At 44.5% G+C, this 26168-nt stretch overlaps 1 protein-coding gene across 1 annotated transcript in view; it reads right to left on the reverse strand.

Moving 5' to 3' along the window:
* The window catches only part of HFM1 (helicase for meiosis 1), a 3754865-nt gene that overhangs the window by 3543035 nt on the left and 185662 nt on the right, over positions 1–26168 (reverse strand). The window lies entirely within an intron of this gene.

The following is a 26168-nucleotide window of genomic DNA, read 5'->3' on the forward strand; positions in this document are numbered from 1 at the left end:
CAGTCTGCCATGCATGTAACCCAGCTGCATGAAGGACACAGTTGCATACACCATTGTGCGCTGTCAGATGATCACACACCTATATGTCACACAGGTCTGGTCTCTCACAGTCACATCTCAGATGTCCTGCTGACCCTCTGAATCTTGGACACCCCAGTTGTACGTAACAACAAGCCACACCATAATGTCACAGAGGCAGACACCTGAGGGCACATGTCACTAAGCACAACCTGTAATTTAATACAGAGGAGTGGGATTACAGAGTGTTTCTAAAGGCCCATGAGGAGGCATGACTGCCCAGGTCTACATGAAACAGTGTTTGGCCCTAGACAGTAGTCAGGTGGCTAAGCAAGTGTGACATACTTGATATACATGCTCCTGAGGCCCCAAAATTGGAGTCCCCTGCTGCATGGGTTTGTTTGGAATACCTCAGCCACATGTGGCGAGTCAGACCAGCAATTGGAACACATCTCAAGGGCACACACAGATCACATGTCAGATCTCAGGCATTGGGCAAACAATTGACCCACCCATGAAACACACAACAGAGTCACGGGAACAGATGCTGTCCGGTAGATGAAGCATAGCTGACTGCAGGGACACAGTGCCCTAGTGACACAAGCAACAGACTGTAGAGGCCACACCTGTGGAACAGATGAGGAGGGCGCATCACACAATTGTGAGACCTACGTAATGTGGAAGTGTGACCAGGCCAAAAGACTGCAATTAGCATGACAGACATAGTACACAGATTAGGCATGGATTTACCCCCTTCCTGCTGCTGTCTGGCCTTCAGCTGCCTATCCAGGTCCAGAAAGACCACCGCCAGTATCCGGAGTATGTGGGGGGGTCAGGGTCCGTTGTCCGCCCCTCCTGCGTGGAAGTGACAACTTCAGCTGGACTGTAGATATCCTTCGGGTCCAGCCCCAAAGGTCCTGCCACCTCTTCTGGCAGTTGTCGATCCGGCGCTTGTAGACCCCCACCGAACGAACTGCCCGGGCGATGATCAGCCATATCTCCTGCTTCTGGTGGGCATCAACCTGTGAGGATGACAAAGTTAAAAGTCCATTAACACACATGCCCCAGATTTGTGCTGCAGACATTTGGATATACATGTCATCATCACAAGGTGTATTGAGTTACACAGGTAGTGCAACCATGGGGAAGGACAAATCACCTGCATGTCTGACATGTTAACAATTCCTGGATAGTTTAAGCTTGCACTAATGCACTTTAGCAGCAGGACACCTCTTCATTACATGTCCCTACACACTTTGGGGGTATGAAAGTAGTCAGTGAGAATGCTTGCCACTGGTGTACACACTGCTAGTACTGCTACATGCTACATGCATAATTAGGAAGGCAGTGGACTGCACACTCACCTGCTCCCCTGGTTTCCCATAGAGCTTGCTGTACTGTGGAAGGAGCCCGTCCAGCAGGGCCTGGTTCTCCTCCTCAGTGAAGGCTGGGGCCCTCTCCAGAGTACGTGCCATAGCAGGAGCCAGAGGATGCAGAGACAGCAGCAGTGGTAGCAGGGATGTGGTCCAGTAGCATGTAGTGCAGGCAAGTGAGCTCCCTGGGACTCAGCCAGCCTTATATCTGTGCTGCAGAGGCAGAATCTGTGCCATGTGTCCCAAGTGATAGGTCCAACACGGTTGCATTCTATGAATCTGGCCAATCCATGGAAATGTACGACTCGTACACGCCTTCCGCATCGTTCAAATCTTCACTTTCATGAAACACTTGAAATTGCAACATTGTTGTAGGCATCCAACTGAATTTCCAGTGCACAACTAGTACAAGTTTTGAATCCGCATCCGTCTTCATGACAGTCCAGAGCCAATAGGTGCGCCCAGCTCGGTCAACTGACTGTACAACGCATATTTTGAAAATACACACACACCTGTCTCCATACGATTCAATGGCCAAGGCGTACGTCTGTCTCGGACCATGCCTGCCCGACGCGTATGCATGATAGTCACCCGCGTCGGACCTCATTGTAGTCAATGACAAAGCGTACGCACGGCTCGGGTCATGAACCATGAAATGCGTACGTATTGTCACCCGCGTCGGACAACATTGCAGTCAATGACAAAGCATACGCACGCTCGGTCATGAACCGTGCAATGCGTACGTATTGTCACCCACGTCGGACCTCATTTGTGTGTCTATTCGATGGATTCAACACACAATTACTTGCCAGGGACACCTGTGCACACCTACCACACTACAGAATTGGCCACACAGTGTCCCATGGCATGTAAGTCTGCATTCCCAGGGTGTTTGGAGGGGGGCCACATTTGGTTTGTTGGGTGGCACTTTTGTGCAGCCACTCCCAGGCTGTGCACGTGTACATGGGGGCAGAATACTTTGTGTGTCGTGCACATTACCACTGTGATGTGCAATTGTCCAGTAATGGGTATGAGTTACAGACACAGTTTCATGATGGATATGTTTGGGGCATGTCACATACACCCTGAGTCCAGGGGGTGATGGCATGTACGTCACAGTGAGACCTGTAGCCACAATACTGATGTGCACCCACACTCTGTGTGCATGTTGTGTCTCAGACGTGTCTGATCAAATGTGCCCAATGGGTGACAGTCTCCACATCCATGTGGTATATGCATCAACCTTGATGGTGTGTGTGGGTCTAAGAGACGTACATGTAGGGCCTACAGGAACAACAGTGGCCACTACCTGTGGGACTTACGCTTGCCTTGTGGTGTGTACGTGATACGCTATGTCCACTCGATGTCTTGGAGGGGATGTTGCATTTCCTAGACCTGTAGATCAAGTTCCCAAGCCCAGCTGAACTCCCTGAAATAAAGGATGCCTTTTCGACACTGGGGAGGATGCCGAACGTCATCAGATCTATTAATGGGACACATGTGGCCCTGATACCACCACAGGCACATGAGCAGGCATACCGGAACAGGAAGCACTACAACTCCATCAATGCTCTGGTGGTATGTCTTGCTGACATGTCTATCACACATGCGTGTGCACGGTTTCCTGGTTCTGCGCACAATGCCTACATAATGAAGAGTAGTCGCATTGCAACGCTGATGTCACAGATGCCAGCTCAGCATGCCTGGCTTGTCGGTGTGTTCTGACTGTTTCTCATTGTGTTTGTTTGTCAATGTTGTATGCCGCACTCCTACAAAACTCAGCTACTTGTTCATTTTTGTGTGTGTAGGTGACTCCGGATACCCCAACATGCCGTGGTTGCTGACACCCCTCCGGAACCCTGTGACACCAGCCGAGATGCGCTACAATGAGGCACATGGTCGGAGCAGGAGGGTGATTGAGCGGACATTCGGCCTCCTGAAAAGCCGCTTTCGCTGCCTGGACAAGACCGGAGGGGCCCTCCCATATGAGCCTGCAAAGGTGTGCAAAATAATCCTTGTATGCTGCATGCTACACAACATGGCAGTGCGGAAGAAGGTGTCTCTCATCCAGGATGACGATGACCAACGTCTGGCACCTGTGGAGGATCCCGGCCTGGGCCAAGATGCCAGTGATGATGAGGATGAGGGTGACATCCACTCACAGCTCATCAACAACTTCTTCACCTGAATGTGAGTTTCCAGGGTTGTCATGTCAATGTATGGAGTTAGCCTGGAATGTGTTGTGGCTGCTCTGTTGATGTCTGAGTGTGTCTGTGTGCCACTTGACTGGATGCGTGCAGTGATGTGTCCATTCAGGTGGTGTGTACTCCACAATAGGGTAGTACTGCTAACTTGTTTTTGTGTAGGTTTCTTGCGACATGTTTTGTGCATGTGTATTGCATTGCTCTCCTGTTTTGCTGTGCTTTTGACTGTGTCTTGTGTCTGTCCTTCACAGGGTACTTTGCCTGTTGTTTGGTCAACACTGACCCCCAACGCCCAGAATCCAACATAAGTGTGGAAGTTGGCAATTCCCATCAACTGATGTACCACACATCCCTGGACTTCAATTCTCCAACACTTTGTGAGCGTATGTCCACTGTTACGTAGAATTACCTTGCAACTATTGTGGAATAAACATGTTGCTGATGTGTAATGAACCTGTGCTACGCTTTGTTATGTGCGTTGTCTGTCTTCCCACATCTGAGTGACATCTGCTTACCTCACCTGTGGACTGGTTACCACTGACTAGGGTTGGTGTTGTGTCTGTGCATGCCAATGTGTTTCAGGTCAACATCATTGTGTGGGATGAGTAACATGGCCATGGTGAGTATGTGTTGTGGTGCCATAGTGGTGTGTCTCCCTCACATGTATCACATCACCATGACTCACCTAACGTTGGTCACATTGTTGCAGTATTTGGCATGCACTGTGTTGTGTAGCAGATCGACATCTCCATGATACATGACAAGTTGGAATCACAACAGAGGCAAGTATGGTGTACTGGTGAGTTTATTTTCAAACATGTGTGAGGAAAGTGCACAGGATGGTGGGTGCTGTACATTGGTTTTGGAATCCAAAGTTCACATTAGGATGGGTTGCGCACCCAGAATATTGTCCAGAACAGGTTTAGAGGCCCTGGGGGATGTACTGGGACATCTGCCTCTCACATGTCCTTCTTCGGATGACCCCTCTTCTTCCTGTGGGGTGGATCCTCAGGTGCAGGCCTCTGCAGTGCAGGGGACTCTCCGCCAGAGTCCTCCTCCCTCCCTGTGGCACTGGCAGATGGTGTTGCAACAGATGTTGTGGCCACACAGGGAGGTGTGGACAGGTTTGTGTTGATCTGGCGGAGGCATTGGAGTATGTCCCGATGCACCGCAGTAAGGGCATGCCACTTGGCCTCCATGCGGGCATGGTGGGCAGCCTGTTCCTGTTGCATGTCCTTGAGGATCCCCACTACCTGGCTAAATCCTCCGGTGCTATCCTGGTACGCATCTATGATGCGTGCCAGTTGGGGGTCATCATGCAGTCCAGACCCCTCTGCAAGGCGCGCCCTCTGCCTCCCACCCCTCCCAGCACACCTATCCACATGGGCAGGACCAGCGGCGGGACGCACAGGTGACACTGGGACCCCTTGGGTGGTGCTGCTGGTGGTGTTTGCTGTAGCTTCCGGGGGGTCCTGTGTCCCTGTGCTGTGGGTGTTTAGTGGCCTTGGTCTGTCCGTGTTGGCGGGGGTGCCCTGTCGGTTTCCAGATGCTTGGGTACAGGGGGTGCAGATGTTGATGTTGCTGGTGCTGAATGATGACTCACACCGGAAGGGCCAGGTTGGTCGTCGTCATCCGAAGAGGACAGAGACAGAGTCAAACCAGAGAGCTCAGTGTCCACCAGAGTCTGGGACAGGGAATCCTCTTCATTTGGTGCTGGGTGCCCAGCACCACCTGTGTTTGGAAGAGACACACGATGTGAGTTATGTTTCTACGTGCATCGATGGTTCACAAACATGACATTTTCTACTTTACGAACAGATGCCTGCCTGTACACTGCTTTTTCCCAGCTTGTCACAGACAGAGTTTGATATTGTTGTTGCCCAGTTCCCAGCATGGCCTTGTGCTCCCCACAACAGAGCCCAGTGTCAGACATCTTGTCAGTCCCTTCCCACTCCCTGTGAGGCGAGCATGGTTCAGTGTATGCTTACTGGGCCATGTGGATGGGTGTAGATTGTCTGTGACTGCGACTCCCATCATACTCTTGGCTACACCCCCCTTCCCAGCATGCCCATACTTCCTTCCTCTTGACTCTGCTTCCCTGTGAGGGGGTGTGACAGCAATGGGAAGATGGCTGACTGTGAAATCCTGGTGTTTGTTTAGCTACAAGTCCAAAGAGAGCCCCTGTGCTTCACACAGCAGCACCCAGTACGGTGTTATCTTTTGCTGATATTTCACAGAGGTGTGGGTCAATGCATTCTACCCGGTGAGTTGTGTGGAGTTTGTGTTGAGGGGTGTGTGTGTCTCCACATGCTGGTAAGTATGGTCAGAGCTGTCAGTCCTCCTTTCCACCCGGCCAGACATCCCACCATGAAACGTGCTTCCATTGTAGGGTGTGCAAGTTGTCTTTCAGGATGTCAGTCAGTGGTGTCCTGCTTCTGATTTGCGCACATGCCCTACCAGGGCCTTGTGCTCCACACAGCAGGAGCCAGTGTCAGCCATCTTGTCAGTCATTTTGCACTCGCTGTGATGTGGGCATGTTTCAGAGAGGTCTTGATGGGCCAATCAGGAGGGGGAGCATTATCTGTGATTACAGGCCCCATCATGCTTTTGGATACACTACCTTCACCTGCATCCCCACTATTCCTTCCTGTCAGTCAGCTGCACTGTGAGGTAGTGTGTTTGTGGTGGCAAACTGTCTGGCAGTGTCGATTTAGCTTTGTGCCACTGCCTTGCTCTATTTGTTTGTAGGTTGGTGCATGTCATGACACAGTTCCAAGTCACTATGAGATGGCAGGTATTGTGTTTGTCTGACTGGCATACACATTTTGGGATGATTATCTATTGGTTTCTGTAGCTTTGCTTGCGGTGCATGGTTTCACTGTCCCCTTGCCACACAATCTTGGGTATGTTGTTTGTGTACTCACCAGGCTCTGGTATGTCTGTTAGCCCATGGACGCTCTCTGGTGGTAGGATGTCCCGCACCTTCTCCTCCTAGGTCCTGAAGTAAACTGGTTTGGCAGGAGGGCCACCGCCGGTGCACTTTTTCGATGAGTTTCTTGACCCTCTTGCGCACGTCATACCACCTGTTCTGGATATTGTGCGCCTTGCTGGTGCTTGAGCGTTCACCTTGTCCACAATCCTCGCCCACATCTTTGTTTTCTGTGACATTGGGGTCCTTTGAACCAATGTACCAAACAAATGTGGCTCTACTCTGATGATCTCATCTACCAGCACTTCTAACTCACTATCTGTGGACTTTGGATTCTTCTTTGGGGGCATGGTGATGGGTGGTGGTGGTGAGGGATGTGTGTGTGAGGGTGGGTTGGTGTTGGTTTTGCTGGCTGTATGTGTGTGTGATTTTGGATGAGGTGATGATGGTGTGTGGATTGTGTGATGGGTGAGTTGTGAGTGTGTCTGTGGTTGCTGGGTAATGGTGTTTGCTGCTGGCTGTGTCTCCTGTTTGCATGGGATGATGGTAGTGATTGTAGTCCTTTATTTAGTTGGAGTTGTGGGTGTGTCTTTGTCCCAGGTTTTTTTTATTTGATATTTATTGGCTTTGTCATTGCTTGTTTGGTCCTTTTTTTGTCTTTTTTTCATTTGGGTTTTGTAGGCATGAAGGAGACGTTCATCTGATGGATACGGACGCTGATGTTGTCTCGCGCGGGCTTCTCTGCCTCATTCACGCTGCCTATCTTCTGTGTTTCATACGCGTCGGTCGCGAAGGTCTCTATTGCTTGTGGGACCGGTTGTCTGTGCGTGTCGGTTGTGCGGCTTGGTCTCCGTGCGAGTTGGTCTGGGTTTACACGCATTGCATCGTACTGCGCGGATCGGACATCGCGGGTACGGGTCGGTCGGGTTCATTCCGGGTTCGTGTTGGTCGGTGAAAATCGCGTCGGATTTCCGGCAGGTTCACTATTTTCCCTACGGCTTGGTCGTACGGCTTGTATTCCGTACATGTCAGTTGCAATTCACACGTGTTGCATCGTACTGCACGGGTCGTACGGCGCTGGTCCGTGTCGGTCGGTATCCGGTCCGGGTGCGTGTCGGTCGGTTCGTTTTGCGATCGGAATCGGCCCCTATAGCTTATAAAAAACAATGATTACTACAAAAATGTGTATGTGGAAGAAGAAGAAATACTTTTAGGAGATGATAGTGAAATGTCAAGTGGTCAAATTGAGAAAGTGGACATGTCCAAAAGTGAAGAAATGTATGAACCTTATAGTGTACATCCACTTCATTCAAAAGAAGTGATGGGAAATACTATTGAATTATTCCAAATGAAGAAAGCGTTGGGGACTCCCATGAGTGTTTGGGAAAAAAGTTTGGAAGCTCGTTGTTTTCCACAGCTGTTCCCAACTGGAAAAGGTGGACGATATGATGAACGATCAGTACAGATTCCTGCATCAGAATATCGGACAACAAGATTGTATGCAGAAGATGCAAGATTTCGACAATGTATCCCATATATATTTCATCTTTTGTTTGAGAGTGACTTTTCTGGACTTTCATATGCAGTCAACCACATATTTAAAACAGGAGTACATCTTCAAAATGTTTCTGCAAAGGAATTTATGGATAAAGTACATCGGAGAGACAATCATTTAGAATCTCAACTGATTAATTTGATGGTATCTCAGCGCGGTACTAATGAGTATTGGTATCGTCGTCATGGAGAACTTAAATGCATGCTAAGTAACTTAGGAACTCCTACGTGGTTTGTTACCCTAAGCTGTGCTGAATATGCTTGGGATGATTTACGTGAATTTCTTCGAGAGGCAAATTCAAATATTAAAAATAGTGAACACAAGACACCTGGAGAATTGTGTTCTTTGGATCCTGTAGATGTATGCAGATATTTCAATCATAGATTTGAAGCAGTGATGTCTTTTATCTGCAATAAAAAGAATCCTCCTCTTGGAGAAGTTATTGATTTCTTTTGGAGAAAGGAGTATCAAGCTAGAGGTGCTCCTCATATACATATGCTTTTATGGATCAAGGATGCACCCAAATTTGGAACTGATTCGGATGACACTGTTTTATCTTTTATTGAAGATTATGTCACATGTGCTATACCAAAAAGAACAGAAGAAAACACCTTAAGGCAACAAGTGTTACGATTCCAAAGTCATTGATGTGGCAAATACTGTCGACGGAAATACAAATCGAAGGAAATGTTTCATACCAAATGTCGTTTTGGATTTCCACATCCAGTAATATCCAAAGGAAGTGTAAACGCTTTCATGTCAGCAGTGAGACATACAATCACTAGAAAATCACCCAAAAATACTTACAATTTGAAAAGAAGTGAAGAATCAAAGTATATCAATGATTATAATTCAGTTATTCTGTCGATGTGGAATGCTAATATGGATATCCAGTATGTTGTGGATAATTCCATTGCTGTTGCTCGGTATATAACATCATATATAACAAAATCAGAAAAGACAGAGTTGAAAGAAATGTGGGAAGAAATTTCTCACAAGAAGAGTCTTAGTGAGAAATTGTACAGTTTTGGTTTGAAGATGTTATCCCATCGAGAGATTGGAGCATACGAATGATCGGATCGGTTGTCGTCTGCAAGTTTATACTCAAAGTCAGGAGCAATCCTTTGGGCGAGTCTAGGTCTTGCTGCAACGCGAAATCGAGTACTTAAATCTATACAAGAAATTGAATATTTAGCAGTAAATGAACCGCAAAGTACAGATATTGTCAAAACAAACATGTTGGATACATACTATACAAATAGAAGTCGTCATCTTGAAAATATATGTCTCTATGAAGTGCTGCAATTTTACAGTTTTAAGAGAAATACTGCAGAAAACATAAATGAAGGAAAATATCCAGTGATTGGTTCAGAAGGATGTTTGGTGAAACACAGTAAAGGAAATCTGATTAATCATAGGAAACTGAGTTGTGACACTCCTGATAAAAGAGAATTTTACTATTTAGCTCTTTTGCAAATGTTCAAGCCTTGGCGTACGGAATTGGAATTACTTGGAGATTTTCAGTGCTAAGAATATTCTTTCAATGCATGTAAAGATAGCATTGAATACACAGTTTTTGCAAATTATCTCAAAATGTTGAATGAAGAAATTGATCAAGAAGCTTCTATTGCAGCTGAGATTGCTAGAGACAGTTCTCAAGACAGTCAAAGTTCTGCTTCACTGAGTAAAGATCCACTAGGACAACCAATTCTTGAAAATTAAGCAGCAATCGCCATGAGTGAAGTGGAAACAGCAATACATCAAGCTCAAGAAGATATTATGGACTTAGGAAACTTGGAAGAACAACTAAATATTGAACAGAAAGAAATATATCAGCATGTGAGACAACAGATCGACCATGGTTTTCTTCATGAAAAGAAAAAATGCACATGCACATCATTTCAACCTATCCGGATGTATGTCAGTGGTCATGCTGGTACAGGAAAAAGTTTCTTAATTAAAGTTTTGACCAGCTATCTACAGAAAACAACTGACTCGCATTTGTCTTGTGTTGTAATGCTCCAACTGGGTTGGCAGCACACAACATTAAAGGAATTACATTAAATTGTTTACTAATGCTACCTGTAGAGCATGAAAATAAATTAAAATATCACAAGCTATCTGGAGAAGCTTGTTATGGAGTTTCAAGAGTGCTTAAGAAAATGAAACTTCTGATTATTGATGAGGTGAGCATGGTCTCAAACTTAATGCTTGCCTTTGTGCATTTAAGAATGCAGCAAATTTTAAAAACAGAATACGATGTCTTATTTGGAGACAAACATGTGATAGTTTTTGGTGATCTACTGCAACTTACTCCTGTAAAAGGGCAACCAGTATTTAAAATGCTTGTGCATGAAGACACCAGAAAGTCTTTGGGAAGTGTTGGAAACGTTTACATTTTGTCATATTTTGAATACAAAGAACTCATTAAAAATATGCGACAGGCAAGTGATGAAGATTATCTAACCATTCTTCAAGATATAAGAATTGGAGTATTGACAGAACATGGCAAACAAGCTTTGCAAAGTCGGCTACTTACAAACTTGTTTCCAAATGAAAATATAGTCCCTGCAAAAATATACAAAAAAATTGCAGAAAATAAATTTATAATCTGCTTAATGCCAACACTGAGAGAGTGTTCTTCATTCAATAAAGAACTTTTAAAGCTTGAAAATGAACAAATAATAAAAATGGAAGCCATTGATAAAATAGAGCATGAAAGAATTACTATTATTTTGACGGAAAAATTAAAAACAAAATTGTATTCTTTGGAAAAATCTATATCTAAAACTGCTGGTTTAGAAAATAATTTATAAGTATGTGTAAACTGTCAGGTTATTTTACGGCATAATTTGGATGTGGAAAAAGGTTTAGTAAATGGAGCAAGGGGAAAAGTTGTTGATTTTGTTAATTATCAAAAAGAGATGGAATTGAATGTTTGAAAATCAAATTTGATCAAATTGAAGAAGTAAAACAAATTGCTCGTTGTTCTGCTCGTTTTTTTGCTTGTTAAAGATTTGTATGTTCGTAGAAAAAGGTTTCCTGTTTCTTTGGCATATGCGGTGACTATTCACAAATCTCAAGGTTTAAGTGTAGACAGTGCTTTGGTAAACATTGGAAGTACAGTATTTAAAGAGGGTATAGCATATGTTGCTTTGTCCCGAGTCAGAACTTTATCTGGATTGGATTTAATTGATTTTGATGAGAGAAAGATTAGTGCAGATGCAAATTGTGTAAGAGAGTATAATCGGTTAAGAAGACTGTATGCTCCCAATTTAGGTGAATATCCTGTATATGAAAAGCGTGTAGTAGGTCAAAAAAGAAGATATGAGAATATCTGTAGTGAAGTTAAAGAAAAGAAAAATGTTGAGATTCCAAGCAAAAAGAAAAAGAACACTATTGAAGAGATTGTCGGATATCAGTTAGAAAATAGTTCAGGTATCAACTGCTATGCTAATGTAGTGGTAAATGTATTTTTTCTAGAAAATCTGCAACAGCAAATTATGGAGAATCGAGAAAAATGGTTTTGTTTCTTGTTGTATTCTATTTTTGAAAAATGGAGAACTGATAAAAGTAAAATCCAAAGTGTTTCTGATATTCGGAATCTTCTGGATATATGTTCTGGTTCTAGGCAATTTACACAGAATGTGCAACAAGATGCTCAGGAATTTCTAATGTATATGCTTGCAGTATTGGAAGATGAAGGAATAGAAATTGAAAATCTGTTTGGACTTCGTTATAAATGGGAACATGAATGTGAAAATTGTAGATTTACTTCTACCACTAACATAGACAATGAAAGATTAATATATTTAACAATACCTGACTGTAAAACAGTGTCTTTCAGCAAATTAGTTAAATCAGCAAATCAAAACATGGAGTGTAGCCAATGCAAATCAGATATGTTATCAACATTACTTATGCAAAGATTTGGACAATATATAATTTTAATGATACGACGTTGTACAGCCGACGGAAGAAAATTGGAAACTTTAATAAAAAATGTTGTAGCAAGTCAATTATCAATATCAGGAAGAACTTTTGTAGCAGTAGCAATTATTTTCCACTATGGTCCATCTACAACATCTGGACATTACACTGTCTATTTAAAATGTAATAAAGTATGGACATATTGTAATGATACTCATTTGGTTTTTAGATAATCTTTGCCTAACGAACTACCAAATTCATACTTAATATTTTTAAAGCCAAAGTTCTAAGAACATAATTCGGCCTATTGGGAATATGTATTAATACCAATACTTTGGACAATTTTAGTATAAAGGATTTCAGAAATATCATTTGGCCTACAGGAAAGATATTGATATGAATTAAGCAGTTTTTCTGGGATATTCTGACAGCAAATATTTTAAAGAATATCATTTAGAGTGTATGAAAATTATAAAGAATTGTTGATTGAATTATTGTTTCTCTTCTTTGATATTGTACTGACAAAATTCTCTTAGAAAGAAGCATTTTATATATGTGAAATTTGTATTGTATGCTATGTGTATTGAGGATGTTATTTTTATGCAATGTGCAGAGATAGTTGACTATGTTGAAAATATTTTTGACACAGATTTTTTTTTTTTAAACAATCTTATTGATTTTTTTTTTTTTTGCCGGCTGTTATGTGATGAGTAACATTGAACTCACTATTTATAGTGAAATTCAATATATTCTCAGAACAGCAAAAAAGGCAAACTAAATAATGCATATAATGGTAAAGTTATGTTGTGTTGTAAAAATTATTAATATTATATATTATAACTGTATTTTTTCTTCTCTTTTACAGATCCTAATTCTAAAGTTAAAAAGTTTTTAAACTTTAAAATATAACAAACAACTGTAAAAAATATTTACAATATTTTGATATCTACTACTGTAAAGGTAAGGTTACATAATCCAAACACTATCCATCCACTACTACATTCATCCAGGCACTATTTATACACACCTTTAAACACCTACTCACTGCTTATTAATGTCTAAAATACCTCAGGTACTAACCATACAGTGCACCAATCATTATGTTACTGGTAATGCAGTTTTTCAGTCATTTACTACTAACATGTACTAATTCAATACCTCTGTCAATACCCAAGCAGTTCTGCATTTCCTCAGGTGATCTCCTTGCAATACTCTAATCATTTGGCAGAACTATGTCCTTATCTAATCAATATACCAAAACACAAGCACTTATAAACTCACCCTGCTGTCTACTACCAGCACTCTAACTATGCAGTCTAGGTATCCTCGTGTCTATCCCATGCACTTCTCCAATCACTTATCCACCACTATCTACTTATCCTATTACTCTGCCAATACCAGCACTATCTTCTTTTCTTATCACTCCGCCAATACCCAAGCACTCATAAATTGACCATGTACTCTATTTGCAGCACTGTAATCATTCCAATTACTAGTGATGTACTTATGGCGTGGCCTACCCAGTAACACAGGTACACCTACAATATTCTCTGCACAATGCATGCAGACCTCGAACCAGATACATACTATTGGTACACTCCTCTAAATACCCAAGTAGTACCCATGCAGCCTATGAATCCTCCTGTCAGTCCCATGCACTTCTCCAATCACCCATTCAGTACTATCTACTTATCCTATCACTCCGCCAATACCTAAATACTTATAAATACACCAGGGACTCTCTTTGCAGCACTGTAATCATTCCAATTACTAGTCATGTACTTATGGAGTGGCATAGCCACTAACACAAGTACACCTACAATATTCTCTGCACAATGCATGCAGACCTCTAACCACATAATACTATTAGAACACTCGTCTAAATACTAAGGTACTGCCCATGCAGTCTAGGATCCCTCCTGTCACTCCCATGTACTTCCTCAATCACCCATCCAGCACTATCTTCTTATCCTATTACTCCACCAATACCTAAGCACTTATAAATTCAGCATGCACTCTCTTTGCAGCACTATAATCATTCCAATTACTAGTGATGTACTTATGGAGTGGCCTAGTCACTAACACAAGTACACCTACAATATTCTATATACTATGCTTCCAGACCTCTAACTAGCTACACACTATTGGAACAGTCTTGTAAATACTAAGATACTACCCATGCAGCCTTGGAATCCTCCTGTCAGTCCCATGCACTTCACCAATCACCCATCCAGCACTATCTACTTATGCTATCACTTTGACTATATCTATCCACGTATACATTCACCAGGCACCCTGTTTGTAGCACTGTAATCATTCCACTTACTACTCATGTACTTATGCAATGGCCTAGCCACTAACACAAGAACACCTCCAATATTCTGTACAGTATGCATGCAGACCGCCAACCAGGTATATACTATTCATACACTCATGCAAATTCCCACTTACTACCCATGCAGCCTAGCAATCCTCCTGTTACTCCCATGCACTTCCTCAATCACCCATCCAGCACTATCTTCTTATCCTATCAATCCGCCAATAGCTAAGCACTTATAAATTGACCAGGCACTCTCTTTGCAGCACTGTAATCATTCCAATTACTAGTGATGTACTTATGTAGTGGCCTAGGCACTAACACAAAAACACCTACAATATTCTCTGCACTATGCATGCAGACCTTTTACCACATACATACTACAGGAACACTCTTGTAAATACTAAGGTACTACGCATGCAACCTAGGATTCCTCCTGTCAGTCCCATGCACTTCTCCAATCACCCATCCAGTACTATCTACTTATGATATCACTTTGACTATATCTATCCACGTATACATTCACCAGGCACCCTGTTTGTAGCACTGTAATAATTCCACTTACTACTCATGTACTTATGCAATGGCCTAGCCACTAACACAAGAACACCTCCAATATTCTGTACAGTATGCATGCAGACCGCCAACCAGGTATATACTATTCATACACTCATGCAAATTCCCACTTACTACCCATGCAGCCTAGCAATCCTCCTGTTACTCCCATGCACTTCCTCAATCACCCATCCAGCACTATCTTCTTATCCTATCAATCCGCCAATAGCTAAGCACTTATAAATTGACCAGGCACTCTCTTTGCAGCACTGTAATCATTCCAATTACTAGTGATGTACTTATGTAGTGGCCTAGGCACTAACACAAAAACACCTACAATATTCTCTGCACTATGCATGCAGACCTTTTACCACATACATACTACAGGAACACTCTTGTAAATACTAAGGTACTACGCATGCAACCTAGGATTCCTCCTGTCAGTCCCATGCACTTCTCCAATCACCCATCCAGTACTATCTACTTATCCTATCACTCCGCCAATACCAAAAAGCTTATAAATTCACCAGGGACTCTCTTTGCAGCACTGTAATCATTCCAATTAGTAGTCATTTACTTATGGAGTGGCCTAGCCACTAACACAAGTACACCTACAATATTCTCTGCACAATGCATGCAGACCTCTAACCACATAAATACTATTAGAACACTCTTCTAAATACTAAGGTACTACCCATGCAGTCTAGAATTCCTCCTGTCACTCCCATGCACTTCCTCAATCACCCATCCAGTACTATCTTCTTATCCTATTACTCCACCAATACCTAAGCACTTATAAATTCAGCATGCACTCTCTTTGCAGCACTGTAATCATTCCAATTTCTAGTGATGTACTTATGGAGTGGCCTAGCCACTAACACAGGTACACTTACAATGTTCTGTGCACAATGCATGCAGACCTCTAACCAGATACATACTATTGGTACACTCTTCTAAATACTAAGGTACTACCCATGCAGTCTAGGATTCCTCCTGTCACTCCCATGCACTTCCTCAATCACCCATCCAGCACTATCTAATTATCCTATTACTCCGCCAATACCTAAGCATTTATAAATTCAGCACGCACTCTCTTTGCAGCACTGTAATCATTCCAATTACTAGTCATGTACTTATGGAGTGGCCTAGCCACTATCACAAGTACACCTACAATATTCTCTGCACAATGCATGCAGACCTCCAACCACATACATACTATTAGAACACTCTTCTAAATACTAAGGTACTACCCATGCAGTCTAGGATTCCTCCTGTCACTCCCACGCACTTCCTCAATCACCTATCCAGCACTATCTACTTATATATATATATTCTCTGCACTATGCATGCACACCTCTAACCACATACATACTATTGGAACACTCTTGAAAATACTAAGGTAGTAGCCATAGAACATAGCATTCCTCCTGTCACTCCCATGCACTTCCTCAATCACCCATCCAGCACTGTCTTCTTATCCTATCACTCCGCCAATACCAGGCACTCTCTTTGCAGCACTGCAATAATTCCAATTACTAGTGATGTACTTATGGAGTGGCCTAGCCACTAACACAAGTACACCTACAATATTCTCTGTCACTCCCATTCCCTTCCTCAATCACCCATTCAAACTTTCCTAAGCACCTCCAATCTAATATCCTCCTCATACATTAGAAATACTCTTGTGTAATAATGCACACACTAGTGATGCATTCATATAATCACCATTCACTACTAATGCATTATTTCACTCAATCATACTCTACAGATATACTCAAGCAAACTTTCAAACATTATCATGCAATTCTTCTTCTTTTTGTAACCAGATAAGGTAGTTCTGAGAAGAACTTTTTTTTTCTTTTGTATTTTTTTTGTATTTTTTCAACAATTTTTAATTTTTGGCTTTTTTAAAAAAAAAACTGAACAAAAAAAGCAACTAAGTAGACTATCAACTTTTGGAATTAATTATCATTCCAACAATATAAACAATTAAAAAATCAACATTGGTGATTTCTCTGTGCAGCACATACAGCATCCACAGACTGTTCTCCATAACAGACCACCTTCCTGCACTTAATGCAGCGCTGCTCCAAGAAAGCAAATTCAGGTCTAATGTTGAAAGGAGCCATGGATGACGATGCTCCTGAGGTGCTTGCAACACCTGGTGGTGGATTTTCTGCTGCACGTCCCATTTCTTCCCATGCAAGATTGCGGGGATGAATAGTACGAAGATGTTTGTACATACTAGCTGTACCACAAGAGTATTTCTTATTGCTGCCTCTTGACAGCACCCTCTCACACAGCTTGCATGTCACCTTTGTTGCATTTACTTTTTTTTATTCTTCAGGAAAAGAAAAAAACTTCCACACCACTGACTCCGGTCTCTTTTTGGGTGGTGCCTCCTCTAATACCTTTTCATCTGAAGAAACGTGAACTTCTTGCTGCTGAGATGCCATTGTTTCCAAGTGTTCAGGTTTAAATCAACACCCCAAAAAATCAAATAACTTCTAGAAGGAGAAGAGATGTTTCCCTAAAGCTGCTCCAAGAAGAATTAAGAAAATGGGTGGGGTCCTTCAACTGTTATAGTGGGAAATATTAGGAACCAATCAAATCCTTTTTTTTCGGATCACATGGGATGCGTGCACCCAGTGCGTACGGAGAACGCACCCGACACGACTCCACGAAAATATTTCTAACAATATTATGTATTTTAGAAGTAGAAATATATTATTTTTATAAATAGTTTAGATAATCTCTTGCCCTGATATGTACATTAAAGTTACATACATATAGTTTTACAGTATAAAAAGTTTTACAGGAATAGTGCACCCAGCGCGCACGGAGAACGCACCCGACGCGACTCCGTGAAAATATATGTAAAACTAATATACGTTTATTACAAGTGCAAATATATTCGTTTTATGAGTAGTTTAGATAATCTCTTGCCCTGATATGTACATTAAAGTTACATACATTTAGTTTTAGAATATAAAACATTTTACGGGAGTCACGCACGCAGCACGTCCCATCACGTATATGACGTCACGCGGGTCCCGCCACCGTGCAAACGACAATTACCGCAATGCGCACAAGAAGCGAATACACCGGAGCAGGAGTCGCGTACCTGTCGCTTACCTATCGCGCACATCACATGATGTTATACGTATATGACGTAACACGAAGCCACCCACCCGTCGCATACCGTATGCGGATCCTTCACGACTTTTCCAATATGGCAGCTGGAATACGCGCACCCGCCGAGTTTGGTGCGCGTTGGGTGCGCGACTCCAAAATAAAAAATATATATATTTTAAAAGACAAAGGACATTATATAATTATATTAAAATAAAACATAAAATAAAGAATTATAGATTAATACAGTTTTAATTTTTTTAAAGAAAGAAAATGCAATTTTCAGAAAAGTATATAATATTGTTCAACAAATATTACATTTACAAATTAACAATTAAAAACCTCAAATAAATCTGTAAAAAAACATACATACATATAAAGATCATTATAATTTACATTTAAAAAACCTTTGAAATTCACTGAAAAAGCCATAGGTTTCAGGGACGTTATAGTTAGTTGCACAATTCACTCGTACAAAACCATAGAAATTCACCCGTTATAGTTAGTTGAACTAACTATAACTCGCGCCCCTGCCATGCACTGCTGATGATGTCACATATTACATAATTCATAACATGGTCAGTGACATCACTGATGACATCACTCATCTCAACTGACTGATACTAACCAACAGGACAAAAAACTATAAAGGGAGTCCTCTTAAAGAGGACAGGATCCCATCACCCACTGAGGTGGCATGCTTCATCATTTGGGATCTCCTCTTAACTGCAACCTAGTGCAGTTAAGGAGCTACAACTCCTTACAAGTGTCAGAGGAGGAGCTCGCGGATGTTTAAACATGTACACAGAGGACTAGATCTCCTAACGATCGATGGAGCTACCTATAGTGTGGTGAACAGTATGTAGTGCAGTGTCAATAAAGTGTATGTTAAAATTGACTACCCAGAGAAAAAATATGTTTATTGGAGATCTCTAGGTGTCAAGGTTAAAAAGCAGTAAAGGCGCGGTCTGAGCAAATTGACGAACGCGCCGATGAAGATGCGGTCTACATGTTTCAGCCAAACTAGATCAGAAATATGACCATGGCTTCAAAGCCAGTTGATTTACTCCAGTTCACATGGAGTAGGATATCCTTCGGAACTACTGTAGGACATTAATCTCCCCTAACAAGTCTCACTTCTCTCTTAGGTACAATAACATATCGTCAGCATATAGTGAGATGTGAAGCTGTATTCTTGCAGTTAAGATTCCCTGATGCGTTGCCCCTCTTCATGCCACTTGAGCCAGGGGCATGATTCTATTGGCAACCCGCCCATTCTCATGGCTTTTCCTTTTGCCATAATTTTGATTGCCAACTTAACCTCTTTGGTAGTGATATCAGCTTCGATAGTATCAGCCTCCTCTAGTCTAATGGTTTGCCACAAAACATTCTCAATATATTATCAAAGTTATTGTACCTGTCTCCTGCTGGATACTTATATAGCCTCTGATAATAATGTAAGAAGGCCTCATTAATCTTATCCTGTGTTTCACCACTTCCCCTACTAATGATGGTTTGTCCAATTTCGGCAATCCCCTTTTGGTAGGATTTGCCAGCCAGGCTAATAGCCTGCCTGCTTTGTCAGGCTTATCATGTGTCCTTGTAACATATGTCCTATAATCAAAGTAGTGCGGTATTTCAGTCACCTTTGCAAGTTTTTCTTTGCCCTCCACAAGGCAGGATTGTATATCTGGTCTATCTGTTACCAGCTGTCTCACCTCTTTGTCTTGGTTGGATATCTCCCTACGCTGTGTCATGAGGAACCCTCTAGCTCAGTGAGTTAATTTCTGTGTGCAAGGGGAGTGGGTGATTGAGGTTGTGTATATCTGAATATACACACTCAAGGCTATTTGTATTTTTTTAGATATGTGCTATAGCCTGACATTAACTAACACCTATGTGCAGTAGAGCGATTTGCCGAGAAAGTTTTTACATGGTATAGTATTTAAATATCGATTACTGCCGCTGATGAGGCACTGATACACTTTTTTAAGTTTAGTTTTATATTAGATTATAATTTGGTTGTGGTTTCATCCAGTGTCATGTGTTGTGTTATCCTGTAATGAAGCAAAATCCTACAAGGGTTTTAGATTGTCATGTATTTGGATTCGATGGGTGCTTCAACTATTTGCGAATTTTTACTTTGGGGCCGATTCCGATGGCCGGTCAGACAGCTGTCCGTAGCCTTACCGTGCGACCGACACGTACTCGGAGCCGGTCCGTCCTGTAGAGGAAGTACGATGCGCATAACTGACAAAAACACGACCAACACGTAGGCTGTGAATCAAGCCCCATTCTCTGTCCGAGCCGTAACTCCTAAAGATGAACCGAGTCGCCTGGGAGCAGTATCCATAGCAGTTTCCGGCATGACAAGTACGATGCGTACTTCCTACGCGCCGAACTGGTCGTCACGTACGGCACGCCACAGCATCCAGAAAACAAGCATATTAGCTACGATTCGCGCCACAAATCAATACACGGCTACTAGACGGACCAGCTTGCAGCGGGTACGAGATGGAGCAACAAGCAGCGTGTACGACACGAACACATCATGAATCTCATCGCGCAGGTCATACCAGTACTCTACATCTATGACCGGATCAGGGACCGACACCGACGGCGCAGACGGTAAGTCAGACACCTACAACACCAACAAACGACACGTACACGCAAAATGGCACACAGACACAAGGGATCCACATCCTGGCCACCAACAACAGCCCACCATAGGGGTTGCATGGCCAGCACCACTAACACCCCCACCCACAGGGGGCCTGTTGCCCATCACTACTGCCACCCCCACCCATAGGGATTATGTTGCCCATCACCCCTGCCACCCACACCCATAGTGCTTATGTTGCCCATCACCCCTGCCACCCCCACTCATAGGGGACCTGTTGCCCATCACCCCTGCCACCCCCACTCACAGGGCTTATGTTGCCCATCACCCCTGCCACGCCCACTCATAGGGGACCTGTTGCCCATCACCCTGCCACCCCCATTCACAGGGGACCTGTTGCCCATCACCCCTGCCACCCCCATTTACAGGGCTTATGTTGCCCATCACCCCTGCCACCCCCATCCATAGGGGACCTGTTGCCCATCACTACTGCCATCCCCACCCATAGGGACTATGTTGCCCATCACCCCTGCCACCCACACCCATAGGATGGGTGATGCGCAACACATCCAGCATACGCAAACATCAGGTATGTCTGCAAAATACATCCCCCATGACATCATGACAACAGTGTGTAGTCTGTGACAAATGCCCACAACAGTGATTATGGCTACGAGCATACAATGTAAGTAACAGCACATTTGTGACCAACACATGAGTGTGACATACACAAGGCAAGCCTCACCATAGCACTGTGGCAAAGTAAAAAGAACACCCCCTCACTGTGTAGAGCAGAAGTTAAGTGGGGGGCTCACAAAATGCAGCAGATGTGGAGCATTGTGGTGATGGGGACCAAACCCCCCTCATCACATTGACCAAAAGGTAAGTGTCATCATGGTCAAAGCTACAAATAACACACAGCATGTATGATCCCTTCTCCCAACACATCAACACTTCTGGGGCAAACTAGTGGTTGTGTCCCATACACACAGAGATGTGGTGAGGCTAACAGTGCAGTGAAAACATAACACTCTCGGCCATGTGCAGACAAGCACCACACATGGGGGCTGACATTGCATACAGCGTACAATGACACAACAGCAGAAGTGAGCATCACCAAGCATGCACACATCTCGAAAATAGACACACCAATCAAAACAACATGTGTAGACTGTAGGTGTCAGCTCACAAACTCACATTCCATGCCAGCAATGGCACCCAACAACCAGGATGAATGTGCACAATGATGTGAAATGACTCACAGGGACAGCATGCAAAATCACAGAAACAGCATCCAGACCAAGGCCCACAACAGCAATACCAATGCACTGGTGCAGATGCACAAACAGGCAAACTCACACTGCACATCGGACACAACATGTCATTTACAAAAGTAAACCATCATTGGGACACCCTCAGTGGGCAATCAGGCGTTGGGAGATGAGAGGAAGCACAACAGACACATGTGACACAAGCTGGAATGAACACCATCTAACACAGCAAGAGACTGACACACAACACCACTACCCCCAGGCACCAGACAGTGGGGTGACACAAGCATGCATGACACCTCCACTGTGATGACAAAGGCAGATGTTGTACAAACTGGGAAACCCAGACATGTGTCCTGTGCCACAAACGTACATCACACATACACAAACAGAAATCACTCAGCATGGCCCCTCATCCATGGACAAACGGGAGCTAGGGGACCATCCATGCAAACATTCACATCAGTCCACCCTCAGCACCACACACCTGAACTGCAACAATGTGTATCTGTGAAGTCCACATGGACAGGTGACATTGCACATGCACGCATGACAAACACAGGAATGTTGGCAGGAACTACAGTGCACACACACATCACACAAGGACTGTTTACAACCCTGGTGAATGACAGACACACTGCACAGTATGCGGTACATGGCCATGACCTCAAAGGTCATGTAACCTTCAGAATCCCTGCCACTGTCCCAGGACTATGCAGATGCCAAGGAGAAACACAAGGCACACATGCTGACACCTGCCAGCATCGCAGCCGTGAACCCGACAAGTGGGAGCAGTCACACACACATACAAATGTCTCAATCACTGAAAACTACCACCTAGGGACAACTACATGATATTGCGAACAAACAAGTGCCTTGTGGAACCCAGACTGTGTCCCATCTGTGTCTGACAACACCATCACCACTCAGAACTGACAAATCCCAATGATGATACACCAATTAACAGTAGTGTGTCATGCACCCACACATCTGGTAGCCCATTGGAAAAATAGTGGGATGAACCCAGTACCACTCAGCAAGCATCAACAACAGGAACATATCATGGGAACACTGTCTGTGTATGAACAGGGATGTGGACACACACACATGCACATACAACACACACCATGGGCCCAGGCCATGTCACTGGACAACACACTAACTTGAGGGGACACAACTCCTGTGGGAGCCCAGCTGTGCCAAACATATTCACTGCAAGTCCCACTCATGTCTGCAGAACACTTGGTCAGTCAGCCATCAGTTACTACACAATGAAGGCTCTGGTCACAACAGCCTGGGTACGGGAGACTCCCCTAAGTCATCTGCACATACCCAAAACATATGTCTAGCAAGTTGCACAGAGGACCCAGTTGCTCCTATTACAATGATGCCCACACCTGTAGGGCCAGTAGTGATGAGCACGAAGTATGTGGAAGTGACAATTTGGACAATTGGAAGCACATCATATGTGCAGGGGTGCAAGCCACAGATGGGACCATGCCAATGAAATGCTCACAGAGAGATGTACACAAATAGTTGATCCAGACACACCCAGGTAGCTTCAAAGGATGACATGGATACCCACCAGAATAGGATACATATCTCATGGACCACGGGGAGAACCTCACATCAACACATCAGTATGCAACATTGTAAACCAAGCATTACAGGTGCAAGGGCATGTAAAACAACAGCAACATGATGTATAGCTAAATCAAGTTCACAGGGACAAAGAAAAAAGCTTTATTCAGCATATGAAAAGTGAAACGTCTGTTCCAACAAAAGGCCAAGGGCCAGTCCATGTCCAAATGGCAAGGAGTGAACTAGAGTGACAAATTCAGTATATGAAATTCTAAACGTCTATGCAACCAAAAGGCCAATGGCCAGTCCATGTCAAAATGCCAAGGAGTGAACTAGAGTAACAACTGTCACACCTTGCTTGCCTGCACTGCTAAGGTCCGGGTCATCCCCTCGGAGGGGCATACATGGGGGCAGGCCAGGCACCGCAGCGACAGGATTAGGGCGCAGCAGAAGGAGGCAGTGAAGAGGTGGGGGATGCAGGCGAGACACTTGCAACTGCAGTGGAGATGACTGAAGTGGTGGGTGCTGTCCCAACTGTGGGGCACAAGTCAGATGGGGTGGGTGCCAGCACAACTCCAGTGGGCAGGTCAGATGGAGTGGATTGGCTCACCACTGCAGTGCCCAAGTCAGACGGGGTGGTCGTGGACTCCAAAGCAGAGCCTACATCCATGGGAGCGGAATTGGGGACAGGTGAGGTCGGCAGGGCAGGGGGGGACACGGTCCCCACATCAGTGGCACCAACTGTCTGACCAGGTGTGGAGGAGCAAGTGCTTGGGGGGGACGGCCTTAGCATTTTGGGGATGGTGTATCTGTGTGTGGGTGAACGCGGGGCAGAGAGTGGCGGGGGAAACCTCTGGAGTGGTGGCCTGGGGGATGGAGGACGGAGACTTTGCCTTGGAGCTGCATGGTGGCTCTTCTTGCGCCGGGGGGACTTGCGGGTGGGCGTCTCGGTCTGACTGCGCCTGGGGGAGGGTGTCCGGGTGTGAGGGGCACTCCATTCTGTATGTGGGGACTTCCTTTTCCCCTCGTAATGAGGATCTGCTGGGTCGGTGGGGAAGAGGCCAAGGTCACAGAGGAACAGCTTCTGGGGGATGGGGTTGCAGGTGAGGCAAGGGAAGTCGGCTGGGAGGGAGAGGTCTCGGAGGACTGTGGAGTGGTTGTGGACGACTGTGTGTGTGTCAGCAAAACAGCCCCTGTGAGTGTGGAATCAGTCCCCTGCACTTGCTTGTGTGCACGTCCAGACCTTGGTTTGGAGGTTTCTGTGCTTGGGACAGGTAGGGTGCTAGGAATCGTGGGTGGTGCAGGGGTAGGAGGGGTGCGGGACCGTTGGAGGAGGGACACTGCTGCCGTCAGGGAGGAGGCCATGGACTGGTTGGTCCTCCGTAGGGCAGACATGCCCGAGGAAATGCCCTCCATGAATGACACCAGTTGTGTCAACAGACCTATATGTGTATGGAGGACCTTCAGCATCGACGTCTGCCCTACATGGATCTGTCGAAGTAAGTCCACAGACTCCTCACTCAGGGCAGCAGGGGACACAGGGGCAGGGGCTGCGGTGCCTGGCACAAAGGAGACATGCTCACGAACACGGGAGCCCACAGGGACCTCTGGGATGGAAGCCGATGGGAGGGGGGGGTGGTGGTGGTGGTGGTGGCGGTGGCAGAGACAGCCTCACTAGCTGGTGTTTGGTGGCTGCTGACACCCGCCTCCACAGGGTAGTCATCCTCAGAGCTGTTGTGGCCTTCAGCTGGGTGGGATGGTGCTGACGACTCCTCTGTGTGGCTCAACTCGCCCTGTGAGCCACTGGGTCCACCTGACTCCTCTCCTTCTGTCCCTGTAAGGCTCTGTGGCTCCTCCTGCTCCGTGGAGCTGTCCCCTCCTGTGGCCGTGGATGTATCTGGATAGGAATAGAAAGTAACAGAACTACATCAGTCACCTGTACTGACTGCACACATCACAGTGAGTACATCACATCACAGGGCAAGCCCTGGCATCATCATCTGAACACAGCTCAAAGTGCCAACACTGTTTAGGATAAGACAATTGTCATTCTCAACATCAACCATGGCACACATATCCCTCCTTGACTTTCACACATATGTCCGTTGCATGTTGGATGCTAACACACCAATGTGCCCACATGCACCACCCACACATTAGTTGTACATGCAAGTGAACATGTAGGAGTATGTCACTATACACACAGCACATCTCTTTCGACTGACTCAGTACAGGTGTCTGGATGAAGAGATGGGCAGAGACTCATTTCATATGCTTGGGATGCACGCCAGCAACACACACTATGATGTACTCATGTCCTGATGGGCAAGGTCACAATGGGGTGCATGGTGCACACTTGAAAACAACGCAGGCTCACTCATAGCAAGTTCTATGCCATGGCACTGGGATACCCTGAAAGTCAGTCAACACTATCTCCTGTCACAGGGGCAGGGCATCCAGACAACAACAATATGCACTGACTCACAATCCTAGCTCAGGGGTAAAGCTGACTCTGCAGATAACCGGCGCACTTGCCCATCCCATGCTAACAACATATCCAGGACTCAGAAGACCCCACATCATGCAAATCATTCATATGAGTCTTAGCAAACACAAATCTATGTACATTAACACATCACAGTCTTCCATGCATGTAACCCAGCTGCATGAGGAACACAGTTGC

The sequence above is a fragment of the Triturus cristatus genome, chromosome 4_2, assembly GCF_964204655.1.
Source record: "Triturus cristatus chromosome 4_2, aTriCri1.1, whole genome shotgun sequence".
In the NCBI taxonomy this organism is placed as follows: domain Eukaryota; kingdom Metazoa; phylum Chordata; class Amphibia; order Caudata; family Salamandridae; genus Triturus; species Triturus cristatus.